Consider the following 10,399-nt stretch of genomic DNA (forward strand, 5'->3'; position numbering starts at 1 on the left):
CGCAGTACTCGAAGGCGGCTTTTGTGCTCCGAATTTCTATCGTAATTATATCGTTATCATAACGAACTTACTCTCATCTCGAACAATGATGACATGATTACGGTGTTGAAGGCATGATATACTCGCTAACTAACGTAATAAATGGTATACCTGCATATATTACGAGACTCGAAACCGAAGAAGAATTCCAAGTAGCTCTTTATTGCTTTTCAACCCTTCCAGCCGCGAAGAACAAATCCTATTCTACTCGGGATGGCGTTCTATGATTTGAAGAAAATTACTTTTACTCTCTTGTCCTGGACTGAGGACCCGGCCCACTAACCAGATCGATTTAATTGTTAAACAAAGTTTTCCCCTCCTCCCCTTACTCCTCCTCCTCCTCTTGAGTGTAGTTTTCATATAACGCATATCCGAATATCGGGAAGATATGGCTGTGCAAAATGTTCCGAAATATCCCTCCAGGTCTTAACAAACATATATGTGTTACTATAAATTTAACGAAGGCGTGACTCGTTTTGCTCAATAAACCTCCATACTGGTTAGATGCCTGGTATAGAATCAGCACGCGCGTATATACACACTGGGCTATTTGGAACTCAACCTACAGTTTTTGCAGTCTATAGTGCATGTCGGCAAACTTTCATGCCTTGACAACGTAAAGTGATGTGAAAAAACGCGTTCGAGCGTTCGGCAAGGTTGCGAAAACTGTTTTACCTTACATATGATTACCGGTACTCGTGATGCCTTCTGCCAAAGCCGACAGCCCTGAAGGTCTAGAATTTGTTTTGGTCTTCCATTTTCGCTGTTGTCGGTTATTAGCAGCTAACTGTTCCTTTTGTTCGAATGCTTACATGAGAAGCTGACGCCTAGCTCCGACTCTTCGCGCTCCGCACAGGACCGGCTTCGCAAGGAACGGGGTGGCGCCGGCAATGTTTCTCCCGTAGCGGTATCCAAAACTATACTTTAATTGACACGATGAGCTAGTGTATGCGATTTTAAGCCTATTATTATGATAAAAAGTTACCCACACGCCAATTCTGGTGCGGACAAGCATCAGACGTTGACTGAGCGCAAAGAAACAGCAGGGAGAGCGATCCTGAGTGAAGCAGATGACAAATGCGAGAATCCCTAAGCTGACGTCACGGAGGCGCGCTTCGCAGCGCCGCCTGTGTTCGCGCTCACCGCCAATAGTGGCACCACCAACCCAAACCATCCGCATTTCATAGCGAGCTATTATTTTATTCTATTATTTTATTTCTGGTTCTCCATGGGCCTTAATCAAAGCTGTATCAAGAGTGCTTTCTTAACGCACCCTTGTAAATATGACATTCAGTACGACAATAGTAAGCAAGTATGCTTTGAAGTAAACAACTTACTCTTTATAGCCTGTTCAAGTTCTTTTCTGCTTTTTGGAATTTTTAAGAAGGTGAGGCAAGGGAGAGATGTGAGTTTTGAACACATGTATTGTATGGGAATCATTGTATGAGTGCCACTGAGAGCAAAGCGTGTCGTATTGTCACAGAACTATCCATATAGAACGACTTCCTGTGCCATGCCTGCATTGAGCTTAGAGAAGACGCGCCTGGGCAGCTCTGTTTCGTTTTTCGGGATTAGTAAGAGCTTGAACCTATTGACAAAAAGGCAGATTTAGAGGGCCTTCATTCTTTCCGATTGCCTCCTCAAATCGCACTGCTGCCTTGTTGGCTGCCTGCCATATGTGTACTACTCCTTTTTTTGTTTACACAGCTTTCGGAGCATGTTTGCTTTGGCAGCAATGTCTACCATTGGCTGAAAAGTTTAAGAATAACAGCCGTGACGGTTCCGCTACTTATGCAAAATATTTCTGCGTGAATAACACATCTTGAAAAACTAGAAAAGCTGAAGATTCGTCATGTCAGCCTGCCTGATGGCGTCACTGAAGTTTTGCTTTTGCTGGTTAGTACATCTCGCTCTCATAAACACATCTCTTTGCCCCGTGACAAGAAGTGGAGCCTTTTTACACTTCCTTGGAGAGGTGCAGCTTGAAGGAACTCTGCGTAAACACCAGCTCCCTGTTGAGTGTCACATTCAAGTCCCTTGTGCACCATTCGAAAGTGAGCCTTAAGCCATCCAAAGGCATTCTCGACGATGCGCCTTGCACTTGATAGTCTGTAATTGAGTGTCTGTGAAGAAAGCCCAGCAGGGCCAGGTAGTGGAAACGGGTTCATGAGGTGGGCCTGCAAGGGGAACGCTTGGTCTCCGAGGGGAACAAGGCAAATATTCACGCGTTCCGAAACCTTTGCCTCCATTGAAAACAACTGGCTAGCCAATACAAATGGCAACTTCGACGCACGGAAGATGTTGGAATCATGATTTTTTCTGGGTGACCCAACTTTTGTTCGCAAACACTTGTAATTGTGGTCAGCAACCGCCAACGAAATAATGCTATACCTACCTTGATAGTTGTAATAGTCAGAGGCATTAACTGTGGGAGGACACACTTCCAAGTGGCAACCTTCAAGGGCACCAATTTCCTGGGGAAAACCCAGTACTGCCTCAAACTGGCGCAGATTCTCGGCCATTTCGCATGGTCAAGGGAACCTAATGTACAGTTGCTCGAGGTGCTGCACGACCACCCGACAGAACTCCCGAAGCATAAGGTTTACCGATGGGCGGCTCACCCCAAACAGATGAGCCAAAGTTCTTTCCTCCGCTAAGCTCGTGAGATGGTATGAGCCAATTGCCACACGCTTGTCTATGTTAGTGTGTTGTCATCTCATGCGTTTACTATGTATGTGAACGTAGTTTGGCTCACACGGAAGTTTTCTCTAAAGGCAGAGTTGGGAGATCAGGAAGTGTGGTATCACACGACGAACTGCGTCAGTGGTACAACCACATGCCGCTCATGAGAGCAAAGTCGCATGATCGCCGTCATGTGCAGTTTACACTTCATAGCTGTCTGCCGGAGCTCTTCACATCAATTTCGGCCTGTGATGCAGCTGTTCCATCTGTAGCTGTAGCTGCCAGTTGGAGGGCGAATGCACTTGTAAATTGAAGTTCACTGTCGTAGGACGGATCGTTGAACACTGGTCTGCTTGGAGCCATGGTTTGCTTATGGGATGTAAGTTGGGCAGACGTCGCTTAAAACTTCACAAACAGTTCAGCACGGAGGGGGACGCCGGCAGACGCGCCAGTTCGCGCGGGTTGCCAGGTGGCTTGTTGCCATTTTAGCGCGCAGGAGTTGGTGGCGGCCCTGCGAGCGGGAGTTTTCAATTACCTCGTCCGTAATGAGACGTTAACCGTCGCACGCTATAAGACATTGACTGTCAGTCGCAAAGCGGTCAGTAAGTGCTCGTTTTGGAGAAAAATGGTTGGTTATACCCATTGCAAGGACATTTTAGCTTCGTTAAAACGAGGTATTAAATACATGGGCATCTATGGGAATTTTTTGGGGAATTACGATTGCTTCGTTATATCCATTAGTTCGTTATATACCGTTTCGTTATAACGAGGTTTTACTGTAAATGCATTTAGTCACAAAGTATTGTTGGTATCTGCATGTTTCATTCAGCATGTGCATTGGTTGGGGAGCAGGCTGCTCATGTTCATTGAAAAATAATGCCCTTGTATCCATGACAGCCATTTGGCAATGCAGGTAATATGCGCTACAGGACACCTCAAATAGCAATTTCAGCAATTTGTTTGTGGAGTCATGGAGCTTCCTCATACATTTATTTGTGGCCTAGAACAATATGATTCCGTACAATTTTTAATTTTTAATAAATGATCAGTTATGCCACGCAGTCAATGACGAGTTATGACATGCAGTTGCTGTACTGATGCAGGACCGTGTACTTGATAAACAGAGATCAATACTAACACGTTTTGCAAAGTACACTGCTTGTGGCCATCATGTGCAACCTTCGATTTATGCATTTTCATCGTTCTCTTGTGCAATAAGCGGTCCCCTGAAGTTTGAGAGGAATGCACGTGTACAGGAACCCCAGCCGTCTGATGCGCCTCGTCAGGATCTCGGGCAAAATTGCTGCTTGTAGAGAGACAAAAGTCCTTCAACAGTAGCATCCCGCATGGGCTTTTCGAAGTGTATGCGTTGCACGGATACACAGTGCTGTACATAGCTCCGGATGGTTTGTCGAGATGACAAAGTCGCACCGTGACTTCTTTGTCACTCCAAGTTGACCTTGTACTTGAAGAAAGTAAGGGTGGTCCCTTTTCAGTTGTGCTTCACCGTCAACAATGGTTGAGCAAAAATTCCTGTCTCTGCATGCCGAGGTCACAGATGTGCTGCACCCACATTTCAGGAATACTTCTCCAGTTTTTGTTGAAGTACTCGAGCACAGCTGGGGTCGCGTATCTGCCAAACTCTGGTACGGCCTCATCATACTGACTTGCAGTGGGAGCATGCACCATCTCGTCAAAACTTGACATGATCTGGTCACGCTCTTCTACTGACTTTGACAACTGGCCAGCAGCAGCTCTGAAAGCTTTCTTGACATGGAATTGGCAGGGTTGTATTGCTGGGGAGTTGGGGAATTTGGTACTAATAGCAGAAATTTCTGTGAAATCCTTGTCTACGACCACAACCTTGGGCTTGGCAGTAGCTGGGTTTCCTTGCACAAATGTGGCCAACATTTGCGAGACTACATGCTGCTGCTCGAATGCTACAAATGCATAAGTGACGACTTGGCTGCCACCATTGCCATCTTGAACTATGAACACGAAAAGCGGCATCCGGAGCTTATTGGTGCGGTACCTAGCGTCGACTATCAGCACTTCAGGGAAAGACCTGAAGGCTTCTTTCATGTGGGCCGTCTCTACCAAAATAATTTGCAATTCTTAATTTTCATCAGTCACTGGCGTAATGGTAGCATGGAACTTTTCACAACGTTGGATTTCTTTCATGAGGTCAGGGGCTTCGTCTGTCTTGTCAGGTCACTCTTGAGATTACAGATGTCCCTTGCAATCACAGACCTTCCTGCAAGCATTACGTAAATTAAGGTTTTTTATGCTGTGGCACTAAAAATAATTTCATGCATACACATGTAGCGGGTAAAAATAGGCGTGTTGAAACATGCATACAGGGTACACATGATGCGACGGTGCAATGCTGTGCACAGCACTGATGGAGCCTTTGTATACTACTTATGCAGATGTCGTTGATTTGCACATATCTATAGGTTTATACATGAATATAGCAATAACTTACCAGTGCTTTCATTCAAGCTCTTAACCATGCTGGGCAACATGTTCAGCTCAAGCAGTGGTTGAACGTAGTTCCTTTCTTCAGCAGTTAGGCGCCAGACCTCTGGATGCGACTTGAACGTCTCGGTGCTGACGTGATTATGTTCAAGCTCCATCTTTGTGATTTCGAGTTTCTGGATGGTCCGCCGTGCTGCAACCACAATGGTCGCTGGGCACTTCTTCGTTGTCCTGCAAATTGATTACCGTGTCAGTAATAAGCACTGGACCACATGCAGAATATTTTTAGCTACAGTAATAATGCACTTTCAGAATAAGTAAAGGGCAGACAATCTTGTACTACAAGAGGGAGGCAATTTCTAGCGTGCATTGTAACAACAAAATGGACCAGCTGTACCTCTGGTGGGGACGAATTCCAATCCTGGTGGTTCTTATGCTGCCGCCGTGCTTGCAAGCGTAAGTGGCGTTGGCATATTTCAGTTCTGCTTTCAATCTCTGCAGACCAGCAGTCAGGCGGGAATTCACAACTTCCTTTGTTTTGGTGGCTTTCGTGACGAAGAGAACATTATTCTGGATTTGGAATTCTCTAAACTCTCGATCAAATTCCACGAACATGTCAAACGTGGCGCCGACCTTGAAGGCCATTATCAAAGCGATGAATGCGCGGACCACTACGGCCAGCATCTCTGGCTTCTCTGCACTTTGTCAGGGCACACCATGAGACACACGGATATAGACATACGGGCACCGGAGAGACCGAGAGTAATTATGATAACTACGGGGACAGACTACACGCAGAAGTTACACTGTGACTGTACCGAAGCCAAGCCAATGGGCGGTAGCCACTGCTAGCAAGGCCACTAGCCAGTGAGGTGCGCACCAGAGGGTGCCGGCGCTGCCGCTCGCCGCGTCGTGCGTATAACAAGTTCCGGCTGAGTTCATGACGTCATACGTATAACATTGCCCTAATAGAAATGCTTTACGATTGCTTAGTTTTTCAATTCGATATTTTCAACGGAACTCCACGCTGTCTATGCATAGAGCCTAAGGATTTAAAAATGGTTTGTGAAAAGGTAGTGCAGTTCGTACCTTGCGATACTCTGATAGAAAAAACTTTATTGAAAAGCTGTTTCAGTGTTATGTATGTTCAAAACTGATTAAAAAGTGCACTCCCCCCCAGAGTTGCCAAAAATTTGATTTTAGGCACCTAAGGTGACATAATAAATGTTCACTGCTCCACATCAAGGTTCTTCTGCTCCAAAAACTGCTACCAAACCTGGTTTAGCTGTCTCACCCCTGCATTCCCACATAACAAGCGGACAGCAGGCGGGCCAGGTGACGGTCCTCTGACAGTTATTGAAGCAACAGCTTTGGGCTGGCAGTGTCCAGCACGCATGCAATGCGGTGGGCCTTCTAAACTTGTTGAAGCTACGTGCAGCGAATAAGCTCTCTTATTACCACTGCAGCAAGTGAATTTCCTTGTTAGTCACAAATAAGCTGTGAGGAAAACTCATGTGTAAGCTTAGGTTGCATTCTGTCTGATGATTAAAGAAAAAGGCATTGCCTAAATTTCTCCGGTGCCCAAATCTGGCAGTTGATGGCTTTTCCGTTGGTTGTCTCATCTCTTTTTACCAGTTTCCTTTCTAGGTGGTTGGTCAAGTTGCAGAACCTTGACCCACCTGGTTTGGAAAGAGCTTGTTGAAAGCCATGGCCTCCAAATGGATTGCAGCAAGTGCAGTCATTTTGATTGATGTCCAAAGCAACAGGAAGCAGCAGTGCTGATCGCGAGCCGTGATGTGTCTCTACTTGCAGGGCTGGTGATTTCACTGGCACCACCTGGTTGCATAACTTTGTGTATGACTCGTTCATTGCCCTGTTTTGGCAACACGCTTTGCGCAGCTTGAGTAATTTAAATTTAGCTTGCATAATTGCCTCAGCACTTTTTCAATAGCTGTCAAGCAATGAATCTTGCGAGAAAGTTCCACAGAAATAATAATATCCTGTTTAAATACCTTGCGATATGAGGATCTTCAGCATGAAATAATTTTAATTAGGGCAGAAAGTGCCGGTGCCAAAGAAGAAAAGTTACCCTGTGCATGGACCAGACTGGACGAAGGCAGCTTAAGCATTACATGATGTCTACGTGCTTTTTGCGGCATATAGTACAAGCTCTCTATTTATCTACAGATTGTGCCATAATGACTGCCAGATACAGATCACATCGCACTTCATTGCAATGCAGCTGCATTCAGCCGGGATCTCCGGATTTTTAGTTTAATCTATGTCATTAAAAATATTGATTGTGTCAACTGACAGGCCATGCTTGCCAAACATGCTCTCAATGTTTCATTTCCCTCTGTAGACTTACAACACTGTCATAGCTAGAGTTATCAAGCAGCCTTTCACAGAAAAACGAGCGTCAATCTTTATAGATGCGTTTAAACGATTTCAGACTTTTGATGTATCCTTGTAAACCTTGGCTGTATCCTCCTTGAAGAATGTGCATAGCAGTTGTAGGGTAACCCGGGACCTTACCACCTGTCCTACAATACTGGGCCGCTGCTGTGTAACTCTGGCATGAGTAAGTCTGAACAAGAACCCCCCAAGAAGGGAGAGGTGAATAAAAAAGTGCATCTCCTCAAACATATTGGGCCACTGCTCTAACAAATCCTGCATATCACTGCATTTTCACTGATTTCCTTGTGGTACAGTGGATATGTGGCTCTTTATCCTCTCAAGGCCGTCTCGTCGCATGACGTCCTGTCTTGCAGACACCATTTTTCAATTGCGCTGCTCCATGTTGTGACTTTACAACCTTTCGTAAAGGCAGTCAAGCTGTACATTGCCAAGCCACTTCACAGCCAGTGCAACTTAGCAGTGAAATATTGTAGTCAAGCTTGAGAGGGGGCACCTATACTAGGGTGTTTTTGTCATTTAGTGTGCATTGCTTTTTTCACTAGTCATTTGAGATTGTTATTGTTATTCTCAGCAATTGAAATTTGTTAGTAAGTGTTGCACAAAGATTATGGTAACACGCAAGCAAACACGCAACTTTATACTGAAAGGTTTGTTTTTGGCGAGTAAAAAATGCGGATGAAGGGCACTCACAAAGTAGAACACGTGGTTGTGTTTCATCCGCCTTTTATACTGGATCATTGAATCGAAAGCGTTGAATCGCATGTTTGTTTGTACTATCAAATTTGCCTGGTGTCGTCAAGTACGGCAAGATATCTTGAATCACACAAATCGCGCATAGAGGCATCTTGTCCCGCACGGCTGTGCCGGGTAGCTAAGCTGCCACGCTCTCCCATGTTCCCTCTAACCGTGATTAGATAGTACATTTACCAATCTTTCCATAATAACCACCAAAAACATTAATGGATGTTACAAGGCATCATTATTTATGTGTGGGGATGGTGCTAGTTTGTTCGCGGCCACCTTTTCGCATAGCAGCAAACATCGCGCAAATTCATCTCGCACTATGCTTGCAGGTGCTCGGGAACTTTGTTCATAGGACCATCCAGGGGCAGCAAAAAGTTCTGCCAAGATGTCAACCTTTTCTCTAGCTGCTGACTATTCTATTGCAGCATCTAACTCTCTTCAAACTTGCCCCCTTTCTCTTTGACCTCTTCCCTATGCCAAGCCTCGACAAGCTGCAGTGCTAGTAGAAAAATTGTTTCGCCAATTTTGTAAATACAGGAGGCACTCATGAAAATGACCACTCGTTCAGGACGTATCCACCGGTTGCATTTTGGGTGCTTATAACCATTCCTGTAAGTGTTTTTAGAACAGGAAATAAGGGTCTGCTTAGAATTAAATGAGATGCAATAAGAATGCCCATCGCTGTAGCTGACGCTACTGTGGAGAACAGCAAATTAACAAATGGACGTGCAGTTCAATGCACGCAACAGACTTGCAGCCACTTCTCATGAAGACTTCCTGCAGACTAACAAGGGTTCAGTTAAACAAAGTTCAAATTTTCTGAAATTTGTCCAAGTACAATGTTTTGTTGTTTTGGTTACTCTGCTTAGGTGCAAAACCTTCCTACTAAACTATAACACAGATTCTAACACAAGTTCAGTATGTTCGTACCAATTTTCCATGCATTTTTAAAATAAAGCTGCATTGTGCAAGTGGTCATTTTAACTTTCTAGACTACTTAGGCCTGCAGGCCTAAGTTTTTTGGACACTTTAGTGCATGCAAGGTGAAAAAAATTTTCCTTTGCAGCGTGCATTTTGTCACTCCACCATCGTTCTCGCTGCTGCCACTGCAGTAGCAGGCTCCCTCGTCGTTATCATCGCCCTTTGTCTCTTGCCCCAGATCTGTGCAGTATTTAAAGATGATCTCTGGGAGCAACACTTCCTCGAAAAACTGCAGGCATTTGCTGACAATTTCGCTCCAAAAGTTAGGGTCAAACTGAACTTTTTCGATGTGGCAGTCTTGCACTGCCCACACTACAAAGTCATACTACTGCAGCCTGGTGGCAAACATCTGTAGCTGGACTTGGTAGAAGTACTGATGCCTTCGTTTTAGTTTAGGGCAGTCAGCGGAACTGTTATTCAAAATACCTTTCTTATTGCTAGCAATGTCCACAACATCTGCTGTGTAAGGGCATTTGACCTTGAGTGGACCCTTGCTGCATCACTTGCACAAAATCACCTTACCAGGCTATGCCACCAGGAATTGGTATGGAGAGTAGATGTGCAACCCCGTTGCGTTGCACTGAAAGTCGACGGGAGCAGATGGCAGTGTTGACACACTCTGCCTCCTGGTTGCACCCTCCTTGGAGTGCAGGTTGCCCAAGATGAAAAGGTAGAAGCATCCGGGCAGCACATCCTCTTGACGAGACTTAGACGGTCACATCATTGAAGTGTGGCATGCAGCTCCAGCGTTCGAAGCAGTCGCCCTTCCTACTTGGTAAGCTAACCATGTGGTCAATTTTGCTTGATCTTTTGTTGCCTTCTCACCAGCACGTCTTACTCTGATGCGAAGTTTGAGGTCCTGAAAAAAACTTTTTGGGCTGTTTTACAACGAACACATTCCATTTCACCCCAGCTTACTTTTAGGAGAGGATGCTCTTGTTAAAATTTCCGGTTTTTTGTTTTTTAAAGGAGCAACGCTCCTAAACAAGGTGTAATATTTAAAAAAATAATTACCCACAAAACAAAACACAAATCCTTGTTTGGCATGTGCTAGTCT

General features: G+C 45.0%; 1 pseudogene; it reads right to left on the reverse strand.

Moving 5' to 3' along the window:
* Positions 1–3,967: 3,967 nt before the first annotated feature.
* Positions 3,968–5,096, reverse strand: LOC144164677 (zinc finger SWIM domain-containing protein 1-like; annotated as a pseudogene).
* Positions 5,097–10,399: the final 5,303 nt, after the last annotated feature.

Source organism: Haemaphysalis longicornis, unplaced genomic scaffold (assembly GCF_048455015.1).
Source record: "Haemaphysalis longicornis isolate Haplotype H1 unplaced genomic scaffold, Haemaphysalis longicornis Haplotype H1 scaffold_133, whole genome shotgun sequence".
NCBI lineage: Eukaryota > Metazoa > Arthropoda > Arachnida > Ixodida > Ixodidae > Haemaphysalis > Haemaphysalis longicornis.